The sequence below is a fragment of the Oncorhynchus gorbuscha genome, linkage group LG08 (assembly GCF_021184085.1).
Source record: "Oncorhynchus gorbuscha isolate QuinsamMale2020 ecotype Even-year linkage group LG08, OgorEven_v1.0, whole genome shotgun sequence".
Classification (NCBI taxonomy): domain Eukaryota; kingdom Metazoa; phylum Chordata; class Actinopteri; order Salmoniformes; family Salmonidae; genus Oncorhynchus; species Oncorhynchus gorbuscha.
Window position 1 is genome coordinate 71,971,383 of NC_060180.1, and position 21,535 is coordinate 71,992,917.

The 21,535-nt window shown below is 41.2% G+C and overlaps 1 pseudogene; it reads left to right on the plus strand.

Annotated features, from left to right (window-relative positions):
* Window positions 1-1,049: 1,049 nt before the first annotated feature.
* LOC124042165 lies at window positions 1,050-21,016 on the plus strand (annotated as a pseudogene).
* The last annotated feature ends 519 nt before the right edge of the window (window positions 21,017-21,535 follow it).

Below are 21,535 nucleotides of genomic sequence, written 5' to 3' on the forward strand. Positions count from 1 at the left end.
GCAAGAAACAGTTATTTTGGCACTCAAAACAGTCAGCACACTACCCAGGATTCTCTGGTTACTGGTGTCACCTTGTGGAGGAAGCTTTTCATTGCGACGGTGAGTTTACAGTCTTGATATACCTGGAGACATTTTGGTATTCTGTTTTTACAGTTTTGTTTAGCCTAACCTAATCTGTCTAGCCAACTGAAATCAGTTCATAGTAACATAAAACCAAGTAATTTAGCTAATTACTTTGATGTTACAGCCCATCTATCTACCTACCTCATCAACCATACTGTATTTTAAAAAAAAAATCTTGCTCCTTTGCACCCCAGTATCTCTACTTGCACATTCATCTTCTGCACATCTACCATTCCAGTGTTTAATTGCTATATTGTAATGGCCTATTTATTGCCTTAACTTACCTCATTTTCACTCACTGTATATAGACTTTTAGTTTTATTTTGTTCTACTGTATTATCGACTGTATGTTTTGTCTATTCCCTGTGTAACTCCGTGGTGTTGTTTGTGTCACACTGCTTTGCTTTATCTTGGCCAGGTTGCAGTGCAAATGAGAACTTGTTCTCAACTAGCCTACCTGGTTAAATAAAAGGTGAAATAAATAAATAAAAAATAAAGATGTGGGATTTGAGATGTGTACAGTATATGCCCAATATCAATTAAATATTCAATTTATTTGAAATATACATCAAAGCAATTTAAGTTTTACAATTAAAACCATTTTTAATTGAACAATGTTTGCCAAAAGACTCCCGGAAAGTGGCAGAATGTTTGGTATGCGATTTCTTTTTTAACTGCAAGGTATTTAATGGCTTAATTTGCTGGGTTTTATTCACTGAGGTGTTGGTTATGCAATTTAGAGTATACCAGGTGGAGAACATTCAGTCTTATTGTTACTCTGATTACAAATCAAGATCAAGATAGTGGTTTGTAAACAAACTCAACATGTAGATTTCAGTCTCTTCACAAGTCCCTTTAACAGGTAGGAACAGGTTTTACTGCAACTTTCACTTTCATTTATCTGGTCCAGTGCAGACATTTGAAGAATGACATGGCGGACGCTGCATCATTCAGAGACAAAGGTAAGAGCAGTAAAAACCTTAAAAATATATCTGTTGGCCTGATGTTCATCATTATCTGTAATGTTTCAATCATATTGCTTGCCTAAATGTCTAATTAAATTTACAACACATGAAATATATATATATATATTTGGGTCTCATCTTGGGTAACTGCTCTTCGTCGAGTATGGTCTACCTCAATCTCTATGCTTCAGTGCTCTATCTTTGTAAAATACATTTACAGGAAATATCTGAAACAAGGGGTTCTGGAGAAGGCCTTCACCAGGCAGGCACCATAATATTATTATCCTGTTTATATTTATACAAATGTAACACCTAAAAAAATATATATTTAGGTTTGAAAATTACTATCAATATTTTACGATTAAGCAACAATGGAATGTGATGTCAGTCGATGAATCAGTAATGCTTCAAAGGCAATAGAAATAGCTGGGAAAATATTGATATATACATAAAAACTAAAAATCTGTAGCCCATTACCTAATACCAGAATTATGATGCACCTGCATATTTATTCATAGAAATATACATATTTTAATGTCTCTGAGTATCCACATGTGGTAATGATCAATAGCCATGACTTGCACTTTACATTTGCAACATAGTTAGGAGTTAAATTGGTGACTAAATGTACTTTGTTGGATAATCACTGTTTAAAGATCCATCATTATCTAATTTACTGGAGTCGTAATGTAGCTAGCTATTTATTATTTGTTTACTAAAATGACTGTAGCATTTTTGTGTTTTCAACATATCCAGGTGCCGACCACAATATAATACAGTAACCACAGCCTAGCTAGTTGACTGGCTGCAGTGCTTGAATGTTCCAGAGCCTGCTCAAATAATATTTGTATCACATTCATAGATGTTTTGAAATCAGGTAAAATCAATCTGAACAGTCAGATCGGATTTATTTGCCCTGAAGTGTTTTTTTTGTGACTCTCTCTTTGGCACAGTGTTGTCTGACATCTGCACTTCAAAACACACGCAACAAACAAACACAGAGGACAACACAAGTATCTGAGATATATCAACACATATGTGAAAAACTGGCTTGATTTGGTCTTATTTAGCTAAATCTAAAATCTTTTTTTTAGAGTGGATAAAAGTAGAGACTCTACACTACAGTTGATAAACCCCACTTTTGAGAAAATGGCCCTTGAATGTTTTGGCACACCTACTGAAGAGCTCTTTGTCTATACCTGCATCATTCACACCCTTTTAAGCCTTAGCCCCATTCATCTATTTACATGTTAGGCCATGTGCTAAACAGAGTACGGTAGTGTAATAAACAACCAAAAATGTCAAGACTGAAGGCTGGTTTATACTATGTCTATTGACATGTCTGTAGACAGTTGTCACGGTGACATCATGAACATTCTATTGACATGTCTGTAGACAGTTGTCACAGTGACATCATGAACATTCTATTGACATGTCTGTAGACAGTTGTCAAGGTGACATCATAAACATCTAGTGCTAACTAACACAAAGACAGGAACAATCACCCACAAAATACACAGTGAAACCCAGGCTACCTAAATATGGTTCCCAATCAGAGACAACGAAAATCACCTGACTCTGATTGAGAACTGCCTCAGGCAGCCAAGCCTATGCTAGACATACCCCTAATCAGCCACAATCCCAATGCCTACAAAAACCCAAATACGACAACACAATAAACCCATGTCACACCCTGGCCTGAACAAATAATTAAGGAAAACACACAATACTAAGACCAAGGCGTGACAAATACTATATATTTGTTTACCTTCATTTAACTAGGCAAGTCAGTGAAGACCAAATTATTTTTTTCAATGACAGCCAAGGAACAGTGGGTTAACTGCCTTGTTCAGGGGTAGAACGACAGCTTTTTACCTTGTCAGCTTGGGGATTTGATCTTCCAATGCTATAATGACTAGGCTACCTGCCGTCCCATGGCATATGGCCTATATATAAAACAGTCTATACCCCATTACCTAATTCCAGAATTATGATGTACCTGCCTATTTATTCATAGAAATATACATATTTTAATGTCTCTGAGTATCCACATGTGATAATGATCAATAGCCATGACTTGCACTTTACATTTGGAACATAGTTAGGAGTTAAATTGTTGGCTAAAATGTACTTTGTTGGATAATCACTGTTAAAAGATCCATCATTAACTTATTTACTGGAATTACGAGCTATTGATTTAATATTTGTTTACTAAAATGACCATAGCATTTTTGTGTTTTCAACATATCCAGATGCAGACCACAATATAATACAGTAACCGCAGCCTAGCTAGTTGACTGGCTGCAGTGCTTGAATGTTCCAGAGCCTGTCATAGAAGGGTCTGGAATCTGGAAGAAAGCTGTGCCCTGCCTATGAGATCAGGGTGGAGTTTCCATTTCATTCAGCTTGGCAGAGATCCTGTATGCGACATAGATATGTATCCAGTCATTACACTAGCTGTCTAACCAGTTTAGCAAGGACTTTGTTCACTTTTGCCTTGTTCAGACTAGTAGTTTGAAGTGACACCAAATACTAAATACATCTTTCAATCTTAACCTTATCAGTCACACTTTGTTGCTGGCGACATTTGAGTCCTTTTGAACAAGAGGTCTTCACGGATCCACCTGTACACAAATACCCGAGACCCAATCTGGGACCAGAATTCTAAAAATTGTCACGGGTCTTTGGCAGAACTGCAGCCCGTCTGGTGTTCAACCTTCCCAAGTTCTCTCACGTCACCCCGCTCCTCCGTTCTCTCCACTGGCTTCCAGTTGAAGCTCACATCCGCTACAAGACCATGGTGCTTGCCTACGGAGCTGTGAGGGGAACGGCACCTCAGTACCTCCAGGCTCTGATCAGGCCCTACACCCAAACAAGGGCACTGCGTTCATCCACCTCTGGCCTGCTCGCCTCCCTACCACTGAGGAAGTACAGCTCCCGCTCAGCCCAGTCAAAACTGTTCGCTGCCCTGGCCCCCCAATGGTGGAACAAACTCCCTCACGACGCCAGGACAGCGGAGTCAATCACCACCTTCCGGAGACACCTGAAACCCCACCTCTTTAAGGAATACCTAGGATAGGTTAAGTAATCCCTCTCACCCCACCCCCCTAAGTTTTAGATGCACTATTGTTAAGTGACTGTCCCACTGGATGTCATAAGGTGAATGCACCAATTTGTAAGTCGCTCTGGATAAGAGCGTCTGCTAAATGACTTAAATGTAAATGTAATATGATTTTCACGGGTCTCGGTATGTGTAATTTTAACGGACTTGTCCAGCAGGGCCCATACAGATCCAAACGCGTCTGCTGCAGTAGAAAGAGAGATTTGCGGCATTTGTTTACAGCCATCAGGGCTCCAAGTTATCACACACATGCAGCTAAGTATATGGAAACATCTGCTCTACCCAACGTTACAATCAACATTACCGCAAAAATGGAAGAGGCAAGTGGAAGGGGGAAAAAGTAAGGAACTTGTCTGTCTGCCCTGCATTAAAGACCAAAATTGGTTTAAGAAAATTGTGATAAATCATAAAGTATACCAGTTTCATTTAAGGACCTAAATATGGACAGCTGTGCCATATAGATTGCAAAATAGTTTTTCCAAATTTTCAAAGTACCAGAGCCTGGCACATGGTTTCTGAACTGATACGCAAAACGACGCCGAATTCAAAATGTATAATTATACAAATTCTTGCAACCAATAGAATGTCATATATAAATGGGGGATACAACCTTCCCAGCTCTGCCAATTTTGCTGCAAAGAAACAGTCTAGATCATTTATTTTGGTACCGTCTACAGTGGGGCAAAAAAGTATTTAGTCAGCCACCAATTGTGCAAGTTCTCCCACTTAAAAAGATGAGAGAGGCCTGTAATTTTCATCATAGGTACACTTAAACTATGACAGACAAAATGAGAAAAACAATTCCAGAAAATCACATTGTAGGATTTTTAATGAATTTATTGGTGGCTGACTAAATACTTTTTTTGCCCCACTGTATATGTAGCTTGTTTTTGGTCACAGGTCCAGGAATGGCTGAATAATTGCAACATTTACCTGGAGTTGACTCTGCAGATAGCACTACTGAGTGCTTTGAACAGTCATAGTCAATCGATCAACAATATATAATACATAAGGCAAAAATGTTTATCTTTAACTTACAATCTGTATAAACTATGAGAATAGAAAGGTTCAGAAATTTTGTGAAACATCACAGCACAGCTGAAAAATATATGGCAAATATAAATCCAATATGGATGTGGTTACGAGATAGATGGGTATGGTTGAATGGAACTGAAGGGTGGGACTAATAACAACAAGATAACTCATGTCAAATATACTGTATCTGTAAAATGTCTATAGGTTCAGAAATTTTGTGAAACAGCACAGTTAAAAATATATGGCAAACAGAAATGAAACTGGATGGTCTTCAGAAACAGATGACAGAGGTTGAAGGTAGAAGAAGGACATGACTAAAAACAAATGAAAGATAACTATTGTAAAATAGATTGTGTCCGTAAAATGTATATACATGTAGTATGTATAAGCTGGAAATAGAAGCCTAAGTGTTGTTCATTCATTTATTCCAGTTAGGGAAGGAGTGGTACTGTTAGCGGAAAATAATAAAGGAAAATATATATTTTTAAAGATATGTATGTACTGTATATAGCGCCTTCGAAAGTATTCAGACCCCTCGACTTTTTTACACATTTTGTTACGTTCAGCCTTATTCTAAAATTGATTTTTAAAATACAGATCCTCATCAATCTACAGACAATACCCCATAATGACATCAGAATATGAACTGACCAGAGGAAGGGTTTGAGGTTGACAGGCTTTAGAAATACTATGAAAACAACATTAAATACACTCAGGAGAGACAATGTTCAGAAAACACTGGAAATGGACAATGTACAACCACAGAAAACATACCAACATACTGACACAAATTTAGATTAGACCATCTTCAAGTAAGCTAGCTTCCCCCAATTCTACAAACACAATACAGACAAGTTATTCTACAGGCAAACGTAGTATTTAATGCGCTCCTTTAACATAGACTTCTATGGGAGCATAACACCTAGAGAGAATCATGTTGTGTTCACAGTCAGTATATCACAGCCAGGATATTACAGCCAGGATATCACAACCAGGATATCACAGCCAGGATATCACAGCCAGGATATCACAGCCAGGACATCACAGCCAGGATATTACAGCCAGGATATCACAACCAGGATATCACAGCCAGGATATCACAGCCAGTATATCACAGCCAGGATATCACAGCCAGGATATTACAGCCAGGATATCACAACCAGGATATCACAGCCAGGATATCACAGCCAGGATATCACAGCCAGGATATCACAGCCAGAGTATCACAGCCAGGATATTACAATCAGGATATTACAGCCAGGATATCACAGCCAGGATATCACAGCCGGTATATGTGACACGCCACCTGGATTCGGTCTCATGTAGCAAAATTTGAAATTGTGTTTTTTACATTATATAATAGTAGAGACTCGGAGCTACAAAATGGTATATCATACACTGCATTTGAGGAACAATGGGAAAGTAATAACTTGTAAACAAATTTTTTAGAAAATCACATTTGAATGTCTGCTATCTATCAAATAAAATAAAATTTGTATTTGTCACATGCAAAGAATACAACCTTACAGTGAAATGCTTACTTACAAGCCCTTAACCAACAATGCAGTTTTAAGAAAATACCAACAATAAAAGATAAGCTAGATGTTCAGGAGTCTTATGGCTTGGGGGTAGAAGCTGTTTAGAAGCCTCTTGGACCTAGACTTTGCACTCCAGTACTGCTTGCCGTAGCAAAGAGAACACTCTATGACTAGGGTGGCTGGAGTCTTTGACAATTTTTAGGGCCTTCCTCTGACACTGCCTGGTATAGAAGTCCTGGATGGCAGGAGGCTTGGCCCCGGTGATGTAAAGGGCCGTACGGACTACCCTCTGTAGTGCCTTACGGTCGGAGGCCGAGCAGTTGCCATACCAAGCAGTGATGCAACCCATCAAGATGCTCTCGATGGTGCAGCTGCAGAACCTTTGGAGGATCTGAGGACCCATGCCAAATCTTTTCAGTCTCCTAAGGGGAAATAGGTTTTGTCCTGCCCTCTTCACAACTGTCTTGGTGTGCTTGAACCATGTTAGTTTGTTGCTGAGGTGGACTCCAATGAACTTGAAGCTCTCAACCTGATCCACTATGGCCCCGTCGATGAGAATGGGTGTGTGCTCGGTGCTCCTTTTCCTGTAGTCCACAATCATCTCCTTTGTCTTGATCATGTTGAGGGAGAGGTTGTTGTCCTTGCATCACACGGTCAGGTCTCTAACCTCCTCGCTATAGGCTGTCTCATCATTGTCGGTGATCAGGCCTACCACTGTTGTGTCATCGGCAAACTTAATGATGGTGTTGGAGTCGTGCCTGGCCGTGCAGTCGTGAATGAACAGGGAGTACAGGAGGGGACTGAGCACGCACCCATGAGGGGCCCCCGTGTTGAGGATCAGCGTGGCAGATGTGTTGTTACCTACCCTTACCCCCTGGGGGTGTCCTGCCAGGAAGTCCAGGATCCAGTTGCAGAGGGAGGTGTTTAGTCCCAGGGTTCTTACTTAGTGTTGAGCTTTGAGGGCACTACGGTCTTGAACGCTGAGCTGTAGTCAATGAATAGTATTCTTACATAGGTGTTATTTTTGTCCATGTGGGAATGGGCAATGTGGAGTGCAAATGAGATTTGCATCATCTGTAGTCATTTAGGCAGGTTATCTGAGTGTTCTTGGGCACAGGGACTATGGTGGTCTGATTGAAACATGTTGGTATTATAGACTCAGATAGGGAGAGGTTGAAAATGTAAGTGAAGACACTTGCCAGTTGGTCAGCGCATGCTCGGAGTACATGTCCTGGTAATCTGTCTGGCCCTGCGGCCTTGTGAATGTTCACCCGTTTAAACGTCTTACTTAGATCGGCCTGCCGAGAGCGTGATCACACAGTTGTCCGGAACAGCTTATGCTCTCCTGCATGTTTCAGTGTTACTTGCCTTGAAGCGAGCATAGAAGTAATTTAGCTCGTCTGGTAGGCTCGTGTCACTTGGCAGTTCTTGGCTGTGCTTCCCTTTGTAGTATGTAATAGTTTGCAAGCTCTGCCACATCCGACACGCGTCTGTGCCCGTGTAGTACGATTCGATCTTAGTCCTGCTTTGCCTGTTTGATGGTTCGTCCGAGGGCATAGCAGGATTTCTTATAAGCTTCCGGGTTAGAGTCCAGCTACTTGAAAGTGGCAGCTCTACCCTTCAGCTCAGTGCGAATGTTGCCTGTAAATCCATCGCTTCTGGTTGGGGTATGTACATACAGTCACTGTGGGGACAACGTCATCGATGCACTTATGGATCAGTGCTTTTGACAGTGTTCCTGGAGTAGGTGGCGTTGTGGCCTGGATTCTCGGGTCCACCATGGTAGGGATGGACCATTTTATAATAATACTACATAGAGGTACTGTACCTGGAGATTTTATCAATCTGTCTTTACAGTTTTGTTTTGATTAGCCTGATCTACCTAACCAACTGAAATCACTTCAGAGTAACATCAAATCAAGTAATTTAGCTTATTACTTTGATGTGGGATTGGGGATGTGCACAGTATATGCCCAATATCAATCAAATATAAAATTTATTTGAATTGTACAATAAATGTTTGTTGTTGTTGAACAGTGTTTGCCAAAACACTCTCAAAAGCTTCAACTGGAAGCTGTATGTGTGTATGTGTTTTTTTCCAACTGCCATCTGGCTAAATGAGCTGTGTTTAATTAACTTAGATGACTTGGGTATGCAATATAAAGTACAGTGCATTTGGAAAGTATTCAGACCCTTTGACTTTTTCCCCATTTTGTTACGTTACAACCTTCAATTCAAAAATGGATTATAATGTTTTTTCCCCTCATTAATCTACACGCAATACCCCATAATGACAAAAACAGATTTTTAGAAATGTGTGCAAATTTCTGAAAAAATATTAAGCTGAAATATCACATTTACATAAGTATTCAGACCATTTGCTTTGAGACTAGAAATTTAGCTCCGGTGCATCCTGTTTCCACTGATCATCCTTGAGATGTTTCTACAACTTGGTTGGAGTCCACCTGTGGTAAATTCAAATGATTGGACATGATTTGGAAAGGCACACACCTGTAGATATAAGGTTCCACAGTTGACAGTGCATGTCAGAGCAAAAACCAAGCCATAAGGTCGAAGGAATTGTCCGTAGAGCGGCGAGACAGGATTGTGTCGAGGCACAGATCTGGGGAAGGGTACCAAAAATGTTTTGCAACATTGAAGGTCCCAGAGAACACAGTGGCCTCCATCATTCTTAAATAGACGTTTGGAACCACCAAGACTCTTCCTCGAGTGATGCTTCCCATCCAACCTGACAGAGCTTGAGAGGATCAGAGAAGATTGGGAGAAACTCCCCAAATACAGGTATGCCAAGCTTGTAGTGTCATTCCCAAGACTTGAGGCTGTAATCGCTTCCAAAGATGCTTCAACAAAGTACTGAGTAAAGGGTCTGAATACTTATGCAAATGTGATATTTAAGTTTAGTTTATAAATTTGCTCAAATATAGAAAAACCTGTTTTTGCTTTCTCATTATGGGGTATTGTATGTAGATTGATGAGGGGGCAACGATTTAATCAATTTTAGAATAAGGCTGTAACGTAACAGAATGTGGAAAAAAGTGTTTTTTTAAAAGTAGGGGTCTGAATACCTTCCGAATGCACTGTATGCCCGGTGGAGAATATTCAGTCGTATGGTTATTCTGATTACAAATGTGCAAGTTAATGGTTTGTAAACATATTCAACACGTAGATTGAAGTCTCTCCACAAATCGTCATTTTAACACGTAGGAGTCTGTCACAGTGCAGACATTTTAACGATGAAATGGCGGACTCTGCCTCATTCAGAGACGAAGGTAAGAGCAGAAAAACCTCAACAATATATATACTGGCCTGATGTTCATCAAATATTGTAACGTAATCATTCATATTGTTGGCCTACATTTCAAATCAAATCAAATCAAATTTATTTATATAGCCCTTCGTACATCAGCTGATATCTCAAAGTGCTGTACAGAAACCCAGCCTAAAACCCCAAACAGCAAACAATGCAGGTGTAAAAGCACGGTGGCTAGGAAAAACTCCCTAGAAAGGCCAAAACCTAGGAAGAAACCTAGAGAGGAACCGGGCTATGTGGGGTGGCCAGTCCTCTTCTGGCTGTGCCGGGTAGAGATTATAACAGAACATGACCAAGATGTTCAAATGTTCATAAATGACCAGCATGGTCAAATAATAATAAGGCAGAACAGTTGAAACTGGAGCAGCAGCACAGTCAGGTGGACTGGGGACAGCAAGGAGCCATAATAATATAATAATAATAATATATGCCATTTAGCAGACGCTTTTATCCAAAGCGACTTACAGTCATGTGTGCATACATTCTACGTATGGGTGGTCCCGGGGATCGAACCCACTACCCTGGCGTTACAAGCGCCATGCTCTACCAACTGAGCTACAGAAGGACCACGAGCCATCATGTCAGGTAGTCCTGGGGCACGGTCCTAGGGCTCAGGTCCTCCGAGAGAGAGAAAGAAAGAGAGAATTAGAGAGAGCATATGTGGGGTGGCCAGTCCTCTTCTGGCTGTGCCGGGTGGAGATTATAACAGAACGTGGCCAAGATGTTCAAATGTTCATAAATGACCAGCATGGTTGAATAATAGTAAGGCAGAACAGTTGAAACTGGAGCAGGAGCATGGCCAGGTGGACTGGGGACAGCAAGGAGTCCTCATGTCAGGTAGTCCTGGGACATGGTCCTAGGGCCCAGGCCAGTTGAAACTGGAGCAGCAGCATGGCCAGGTGGACTGGGGACAGCAAGGAGTCATCATGTCAGGTAGTCCTGGGGCATGGTCCTAGGGCTCAGGTCCTCCGAGAGAGAGAAAGAAAGAGAGAAGGAGAGAATTAGAGAACGCACACTTAGATTCACACAGGACACCGAATAGGACAGGAGAAGTACTCCAGATAAACAAACTGACCCTAGCCCCCGACACATAAACTACTGCAGCATAAATACTGGAGGCTGAGACAGGAGGGGTCAGGAGACACTGTGGCCCCATCCGAGGACACCCCGGACAGGGCCAAACAGGAAGGATATAACCCCACCCACTTTGCCAAAGCACAGCCCCCACACCACTAGAGGGAAATCTTCAACCACCAACTTACCATCCTGAGACAAGGCCGAGTATAGCCCACAAAGATCTCCGACACGGTACAACCCAAGGGGGGGGGGACCCAGACAGGCCGACCACAACAGTGAATCAACCCACCCAGGTGACGCACCCCCCCAGGGACGGCACGAGAGAGCCCCAGCAAGCCAGTGACTCAGCCCCCGTAACAGGGTTAGAGGCAGAGAATCCCAGTGGAAAGAGGGGAACCGGCCAGGCAGAGACAGTAAGGGTGGTTCGTTGCTCCAGAGCCTTTCCATTCACCTTCCCACTCCTGGGCCAGACTACACTCAATCATATGACCCACTGAAGAGATGAGTCTTCAGTAAAGATTTAAAGGTTGAGACCGAGTTTGCGTCTCTGACATGGGTAGGCAGACCGTTCCATAAAAATGGAGCTCTATAGGAGAAAGCCCTGCCTCCAGCTGTTTGCTTAGAAATTCTAGGGACAATTAGGAGGCCTGCGTCTTGTGACCGTAGCGTACGTGTAGATATGTACGGCAGGACCAAATCAGAGAGGTAGGTAGGAGCAAGCCCATGTAATGTTTGGTGGTTAGCAGTAAAACCTTGAAATCAGCCCTTGCTTTGACAGGAAGCCAGTGTAGAGAGGCTAGCACTGGAGTAATATGATCAAATTTTTTGGTTCTAGTCAGGATTCTAGCAGCCGTATTTAGCACTAACTGAAGTTTATTTAGTGCTTTATCCGGGTAGCCGGAAAATAGAGCATTGCAGCGGTTTCTAACAGTACATTTCTAACTGAATTTGCCAAACTGGCAAAATATTATATTTTGGGGGGCTCATACTGGGCAACTGCTCTTCGTCTAGTATGGCCTACAACACCCTGTGCTGTATCTTTGGAAAATAATTTACCGGAAATATCTCAAACAAGGGGTTCTGGAGAAGGCCTTCATCAGGCAGGCACCATATTATTGTTTTAGTTTATTAATAAAAATGTAATACCTGAATGTTAATAATCTAAATGTCACGGGTCTGTTTCGGAACTGATAGGATTGTCTCGGGAAGTGTCATTTTAATTGATTTGTCCGGAAGCGCCCGTACAGATCCGAACGCGACGGATGCTGTAGAGAGAAATGTTTCATTTATGCTGCCAATCATACATCAAAGCGGCAACAGGGTAGAGCCTCCGCGTGTTGCAAAAGTTAGGAGATATATAATACATGTTAAATAGAATTAAAATTACGTATGCCGATAAGGCAGCCCTGCACCTCTTATTGAGATGGGTTGGGGTAAAATGCTGTAGACACATTTTGGTTGAATGCATTCAGTTGAGTTACTCCCGGTGTCACTAGCTCATTGTACCGCCCAAGGCATGATAGTATCAAGATAGGCTAAAACTCCTTACCCAATAGAAATCCCTGACACTTGTGATGTCATGATCACACTTGTAGACGATGTCATGGCAACGGTGGCAAGCTCATGCGCAGAATCAAGTCACTGAGGCGGAAGGTCGTCTGTGCGCATGTGCAAGCCGTCAACTGAAAAGCACTCCTTTGATATAAACTAGTTTTGACAAAAATTAAAACTTGCCAGTTTGTCGCTTTCACGAAGTTGGAGTAATAACATGTTCAAATACTTAAGACATCAGCTCGAAGCTACGCTGTGCCTTTAGATTTCGAGAAAATGAACAACTAATGAATCATTTTTCACTTCTCTCATTGACTTCTTAAACCCTATACCCCGGCTTGTTCTACTTAGTCTGCTTCGCAAGCTTTCCCCGAAGTCTTGCAATGTTGCATCTCTGTGTTTGGAAACTCTGCGGTAGGCCCCCTGCCATGCCTGCCAGAGCGGCAGCTCTCTCCCTCTTCTAGCTTTAACAGCTACGGTTAATAAAGTGAGTATCCACATGCGATAATGTTCAATAGGCATGACTTACACTTCACATTTGCAACATAGTTGGGAGTTACATTGGTGGCTAAATTTACGTTGTTTGATAATCACTGTCAAAAGACTTATCATGAACTAATTTACTGGGGTGCCGAAGACAATATAGTACAGTAACCGTGGCCTAGCTAACGTTAGTTGGCTGTGGCTGCAGGGTCTGGAATGTTGAAGAAGCGGCATGAGTTGCCAGGTCATTATAAAATGTCTAGCCCAATGACTGCTGAAAAATCTGCTAATAAGGGACGAAAACTAAATAATTTTCCCCATGATGTTATTGAGCAAATTAAGGAGGAATATCTACGTAATTAACTCCAACACAATAATAATTATTGTGAGTTTAAGAATATGTTGCAAGAGAAAAGGTACATTGCCCTTATTAAACTCTCCAGATAATTTTCCATCAATGGATGTCAATTTAACTTGTTTTGACTGCTATTATTAGGTAATAAGGCCCGAGGAGGTGTGATTTATGGCCAATATACCGTGGCTAACGGCTGTTCTTAGGACACAGCCCTTAGCCGTGGTATATTGGCCATATACCACAAACCCCCGAGGTGCCTTATTGCTATTATAAACTGGTTACAACATAATTAGAACAGTAAAAAGTGTGTTTTTGTAATTCCCAGGATACCAGTCTGATATACCATGGCTTTCAACCAATCAGCATTCAGGACTCAAGCCACATAGTTTATAATTGTAGCATGTGCATAACTATAGATAAATCCGACAGGAGAGTTAATACGATGAAAGTTGGACAGAGGATCTTAATCTCTGTGCAAATATCCTGTCATTCTTTTTCATTTTTTTTTTCAGTTAGTCTTTAAATCACTCATTTAATACTACCCTGAGTTACACATATTCAATTCAAGCGACAATCAACATTAACAACTTTACAAAATACTAATGCTTGTGTTAATTTGATATGTTTTCGGTCTCGAATCCAGGGGCCCAGAAACGCAGCAGTATGGAAATATTGCGCCCAGAGAGTGAGTGATCAATAAATTATCAACCTGATTTATTTCAACTGATTTTTGATTTCTCTAGATTGTAGAGTTGTGGATTTATGTTGTTCTGTTGTAATATGGTGCGTAATGTTCATGGTGTAATACTGAACGAAAAGCTAAAAAATTATGTTAGTGTCAACAAACATTGTACAGCAAACATTTTAAATAAGGTTGTGGTGGTGTTTGTTACAGTGTCTGAAAGTCCGACAGAGCTAAGGATTGCGCTGCTCAGCAAGAATGGCTCTGATAATAGTACTGTTGGGAACTTCATCCTGGACAGAGGGGCATTTGACCCCAACTATGTACAAAACCACTGTGAGAGAGCCAGGGGTCAGGTGGAGGGAAGACACATAGCTGTGATCAACACTCCAGACCTGTTAGACCCTCATATCTCACATGACAAACTCTCAGAGGAACTGCGTTGGTGTGTCACTCTGTCTGACCCGAGACCTCATGTGTTCCTGTTGGTGCTGCAGCCTGAGGAGTTCACACAGGAAGAGGGAGACAGAATCAGGAAGATCCTAGACACCCTCAGTGAACGGTCCTTTGACTACTCAATGGCACTGACAACTCATGAAGACAATAGGGGACACATGGATGAGGATCACCCTCTGAATCAGATGGTCAGAGAATGTAGAGGGAGGCAGCACCTCATGCACCTCCGCGACCACACTCAATTTATGGCAGATGTTGACAAGATTGTAAAGGAGAATGGAGGAGACCATCTCACCTGTGATGTATTTGAAGATAGTTCAAGTGGCATGTTACAAGGGAAAGAGGAAATCCACAGGAGTAAAACTGATTGGAGCCTCAAATCTTCCTCTGAGGAAGAACGTGGAAAGGCTGTTTTGGAACAAGGAGTTTCAGCACAATTGAACAATTTTGATACATTTACAGAAGTTGGTAAGTATACAGCACATTGACAAAAGTTATAGTGAGATGAGTATTGAATATAAGTTGACAGTATTATAGTGATAGTCCCCCTACATTACCCTGTCAGCACTTTTTGGAAAAGTAACTTCATTGAACTACAATCAATTTCAGACACTTTAGGATGATTTGGACTTGAAACGGGAAAAATGCTATTGAACTATAGCATTAATACTGTCAACCTATATTCAATCTTCATTAAGGATGACTGCTTTTTTAGTTTCATCGTGCTTGGTTGAAAGGGACTATAAAGATAAGGTCACTGGTATTGATTGTCAACACTTTTTTCAGGTTTGAAGTTGCTTAAGCAATCATGGAGTGGAGAAAAATGTGGTGGGTAAAATTCATTCTCGTTTACACCATGTTGCCACTTCTATATTAAAGTGAGATGGCTACGGCTCAGTCAGGATTTGTCCAAATTATCATTATTTTTGAAGCTCTGTTTTCAAAATGTCTATCTTGATAGGAAAAAATGATGTAACAGGTGTGTAGGCAGAATTTACATGTGAAAGTAAATAGATAACAGTTTTCTTATTCACTTGACTAACTATGATGTACTCATCTTGCAGAGCAGGAATTCAAAATGTCCATTTTCATAATGTAATTAGAACAATTGTGAAAACATACCCAAGAGGGACATTAAATATATAAATAAATATAAATATATATGCCATTTAGCAGATGCTTTTATCCAAAGCGACTTACAGTCATGTGTGCATACATTCTACGTATGGGTGGTCCCGGGGATCGAACCCACTACCCTGGCTTTACAAGCGCCATGCTCTACCAACTGAGCTACAGAAGGACCACATGGGTAATGTAATATGTTGTAATAGTAGTGCATCATATTAGATTAACTGAGGATTTAATCCACAGGTACTTACTTAATATTACTGTCTATTGCTGTCAAGCTTTTTAATCACAAGCATCACAAGAAAAGGGCCCATTTTAATTTGCATCAGGGACAATCCAGTATGAATATTGATAAACTATATTATGTTTTATCTGCATATCTTTATATCAATCAATGTGTACATATTATTTACAGTGTCTCCACTCAGGATAGTGCTTCTGGGGAGGAGTGACGACAAGAAGAAAACAGTGGGGAACATTATCCTACAGCAAAGGGCTTTTCCAGGAATAGGCCTCTCTGCTGGTTTGTTTGGCAAAAAACAGCAATGTGAGTCAGCCAATGGGAAGGTGAATGGCAAGTCTGTTACTGTTGTAAAGACTCCAGACTTCTTTGCTCCACATCTGACTGTGAAGTCCCTGATGCAGGAGATGAAGAGATGTAAGTCCCTCTCTGCTCCTGGGCCTCATGGGATCCTGCTGGTGTTGAAGCCTGAGGAGTTCACAGAGGAGAACAGAAACACATTCAAGTTGATCCTGAGCATATTTGGTAAAGAGGCCTTCAAGCACTCAATGGTGATCATTACTCACGAGGGAGTCACAGGAAATCCTCATCTGAGACAAATGATTGAAGAATGTGGAGGAAGGCATCATGAAATGTACAAACAAGGAAGTGACCACAATGAGTTAACTGAAAAGATAGAAAAGATGGTAGAGGAGAATGAATGGAGATACCTCACCTCCAATGAAGAGACGACACATGATACCATGACACCAAAGGCTCAGAGACTGAACGTGGTGCTGTGTGGCAGAAGAGGAGCTGGGAAGACTTCTATAGCCAATGCCATACTGGGTCAGACAGAGTCCAGTCCAAAGTCCAGCTCCTCCTCAGTGTGTGTGAAGAGAGAAGGAGAGGTGTGTGGTCGGCCGGTCACCCTCATCGAGCTGCCTGCTCTGTATGGAACACATCTCACTCAGGAGGAAGTGATGCGTGAGACTTTCCACTGTGTCTCTCTCTGTGACTCTGGAGTCAATGTTTTCCTCCTGGTCGTACCTTTGGGACCAATCACTGATGAAGACAAAGGAGAGTTGGAGACCATCCAGAAGATTCTCAGCTCACGAGTCAATGACTTTGTCATGGTCCTGTTTAGACAGGATAACATTCCAGTTGATAAAACTGCAGTTGACTTTGTGGAACAAAATGCAGACACAAAGCAACTGATCAAGACATGCGGAGGGCGGTATAACATCTTTGATGCTTCAAAGATTGAGAACGTCAAGCAGACGACAGAACTTGTAGCAGAAATAGTCAAAATGATGGATCAGAACAGAACCTGCTACACTCTGTACATGTACATGGAGGCTAAACACCAATCAGAACTGGACCAAAACAGAAGAATCAAGGATTTAGAGGAGAGAATCAGGAACATGTCACAAGGTGAGTTTGTTGAACAGAGGGAGGAACAAATACTGGGGGGTGATTGGGAAAGCAATGATTTAACACTATGAACCTTCTGTGTTGATTTCAATATCAATTCATGCAGTAATTAACATTCATATCTTATCATTTATGATTTAATTTGTAGGTGCTGAAATGGAGTGTTCCAGCACAGAGTGCATAAGGGTGGTGCTGATTGGGAAAACTGGCAACGGGAAGAGCGCCTCGGCAAACACTATCCTGGGCAGAGATGAATTTGAGTCTGAATCCAGCACTGATTCTGTGACAACAGTTTGTAAGAAGGCAGTCGGCAAAGTTGATGGAAGAACAGTTTCTGTGGTGGACACACCTGGACTTTTTGACACAACATTGTCTAATAAAGATGTTCAGCACGAGATAGTGAAATGTGTTTCCCTGTCAGCTCCTGGTCCCCATGTGTTTATCATAGTGTTGAGTATCGGGAGAATCACACAAGAGGAGCTGGACACTTTGGACCTCATAGAGACAACCTTTGGTCCACGGGCAGGACTGTTCTGCCTAGTTCTGTTTACTAGAGGAGATGACTTGAAAAAGAAATCAATTCAAGATTACATTGGGAACAGCAAGAATGCCAAACTGCATAAACTGATCAGAGATTGTGGAGACAGATTCCATGTCTTCAACAACAACGACGATAATAACTGCACACAGGTCACTGAGCTGATTAAGAAGATGAACAAAATGGTGTCCATGAACAAGGGCAGTTTCTACACCAATGAGATGTTCCAGGAGGCAGAAGCATCCATTAAACACAAACAGGAAGCAATACTGAAGGAGAGCGAGATGGAGATAAAGGCTGACATGGAGAAACTGAAGGTCAGCCATGAAACAGACATGGAAAAGATGAAGTCAAAGTTGAAAGGGGAGAGATTGAAAGTTCAGGAAGAAAGACAGCTGAGAGAAAAACTGTTGAGAGAGAGAGAGAAAGCTATTAGAAAAGAGCATGAAGACAAGGAGAAAGCAGAGAAGGAAGAAAGAGAGTTGGAGGACAAAAAATCGAAAGAAGATGAAAAGTGGAAAAAATAAATATGGGACACAGAAAAAGAGAAGATGGAAAAAGAGATAAAAACTCAGGAAATAAAGTTGAAAAACCTCGAAAGGGAAAAGGGAGAAGAATATAAAATTAGGAAGGAAAAACGGAGAAAAGAAGAGAAAGACAGAGAAGAACAACTTCAAAATCAAGAACGGAAGTTTGATAAACTAAAAAGGGAACAGGAGGAAGAAATTAAAAGGAGAGAGAAAGAAGAGGATGAGAGGAGAAAGAAGGAAGAGGATGAGAGGAGAAAGAAGGAAGAGGATGAGAGGAGAAAGAAGGAAGAGGATGAGAGGAGAAAGAAGGAAGAGGATGAGAGGAGAAAGAAGGAAGAGGATGAGAGGAGAAAGAAGGAAGAGGATGAGAGGAGAAAGAAGGAAGAGGAAGAAAGACAAGAATGGCAAAGAAACATAGAGGATGCAGAGAAAGGTCAAACAGAACTCCAAGAGGTCATGCGTAGAGAAATAGAGGATGCAGAGAAAGGTCAAACAGAACTCCAAGAGGTCATGCGTAGAGAAATAGAGGATGCAGAGAAAGGTCAAACAGAACTCCAAGAGGTCATGCGTAGAGAAATAGAGGATGCAGAGAAAGGTCAAACAGAACTCCAAGAGGTCATGCGTAGAGAAAAAGAGGAATGGGAAGAACAATTGAAGAAAGAAAGAGACAGACAACAGGAAGAAGAAAGGCTGAGGAGACAGAAGGAGGCAGACACTCTTGTAGAACAAGAGAAAAAACAGAGGAGATTGAGAGAGAGAGGGAACGAGATAGAATAAAGATGAAGGAATCAGAAGATCAGAGGAGAGAAACAGAGCAGAAAGAAAGAGAACGAATAGAAAAAGACTGAAGAAAAGAGGAGAGAGTTGACAGACAAAATGACAACGCAACAAGAGCAGTGGGAGAGAGAACGTGGAGAGGAACATGAAAGAGGATTTCAAGAGGATGTAAACAGAAGAGTGGAGGAGAGACTAAGACTAAGAAAACTGGAGGAAACATTTCAACAAGAACGTGAAGAAGAGAATATGAGGAAAGAGAAGCAAGATAATGTCAGGAGAGAACAAGAAGAGAAGAAATGGAAGGAAATGAGGGCAGAGCACGAAAGGAAAACAAAAGAAATGATGGATAAATATGAACAAGAGGCCAGAAGACTTGCAGAGGAAATGAATAACTTTAAAGAGAAATATGAAAATGACTTCCAAAAACTGTTGGATCAACATGAAGAAGAAAAGGAGAAACTAAGACAAAAGCACCAAGAGGAGTATGATCTTTTGAATGCTCTATATGGTCATGATAAAACACAACTGACTGAGAAAATCAATGAATTGAAAAAGAAGCAGGAGAAAGAGAAAAAGAACGTGCGCAAATGTATTGTACTGTGAGAATCTTGAGCCCTATTTGAATGGGACCGGTATAATTAAGCAGTAAGGCCCAAGCAGGTATATGGTCAATATACCACGGCTAAGGGCTGGTCTTATGCACGACGCAATGCAGGGTCCTTGGATACAGCACTTAGCCGTGGTATAATGGCCATATGCCACGAACCCCTGAGGTGCCTCATTGCTGTTATAAACTGGTTACCAACATAATTGAAACAGTACAAATATTTTTGGGTCATACCTGTGGTATACGGTCTGATTTTCCACGGCTTTCAGCCAATCAGCATTCAGGGCTCAAAGCACCCAGTTTATTATAACTAACAAACATTGTAACTTAAATACTTGAAATGTAAATATATGTTTAAATAGACTGCGGTGATATGAGCAGCAGTATGAACCAAAGATAATTCAGAGTGAGCGTGGTGCAAGAGGTTAGACTCCCACACAGAACATCTGCGGCTGTGAGCTTGTGCATGGGAGTTCATTTCACTCTCCTGTGATGTGAAAGCTGCCTGATACTATTTTGAATAGATTTTCTCTGTCCTAGAACATCAGTACATGAAGAGGAATTGTCCAAAACTCCATTTTTGGTTTCTAAACCTATTTGTTTGATTTATTGTTTATTATCCTTGTTCAAAGCCTTTTCCTTGGACAGATCAGACTGGCCATGACTCATAAAAGTAAACATGTTGCTGGATTGTTGGTCATTTTTTATCGATGTGCTAGGGTGTCATTTTCCTAAAGTCTGAAATTAGAATGTTGAGCACTTTAGTTAGTCTCCATTCAAGGACACTGTCAATTTCACTAAATACTACCATCCACAATATACACGTGATAAAGCAGCAATCTATTGAAGCCCTATTTGAATGGGACCGGTATAATTAAGCAGGGAGGCCAGAGGAGGTGGTATATGGCCAATATACCACGGCTAAGGGCTGTTCTTATGATGTCATATGTTTCATTTTTCTATCTGTGACTGTGCTTTATATATTCTGATGCTATTTCTGTCTTTGTGTTGTAACAAACCAGAGAATAAAAGACAAATCAACAAATGAGTTAAATGTTTCTTTCTTCCTTTCACTTCATAGTTTTTCCCACAGCCTTGTTTAAAACGCAGCTGAATTCTTTTCAACTCACAGGAGATTCTCCATTGAACATGTCTTATAGTCCAGGACGAGGCTTAATGTCTGTGAGGGAACATGACCCTACATGTATTATAGTCCAGGACGAGGCTTAATGTCTGTGAGGGAACATGACCCTACATGTCTTATAGTCCAGGACGAGGCTTAATGTCTGTGAGGGAACATGACCCTACATGTATTATAGTCCAGGACGAGGCTTAATGTCTGTGAGGGAACATGACCCTACATGTCTTATAGTCCAGGACGAGGCTTAATGTCTGTGAGGGAACATGGCCCTACATGTGAAAACTAAGATTAAACTGCAGAGCTGTATTACTCAAAGCTGTTTATTAACCTTTTTGATGAAATATATGGTTTCAGTGAGCAGTAAATCTAATTTATCCCCAGTAGTCCTTTCCCTAGTGGAGATGGTCTTAGCTCTCTTCAACCAGCAGAAACAGCAGAAACCA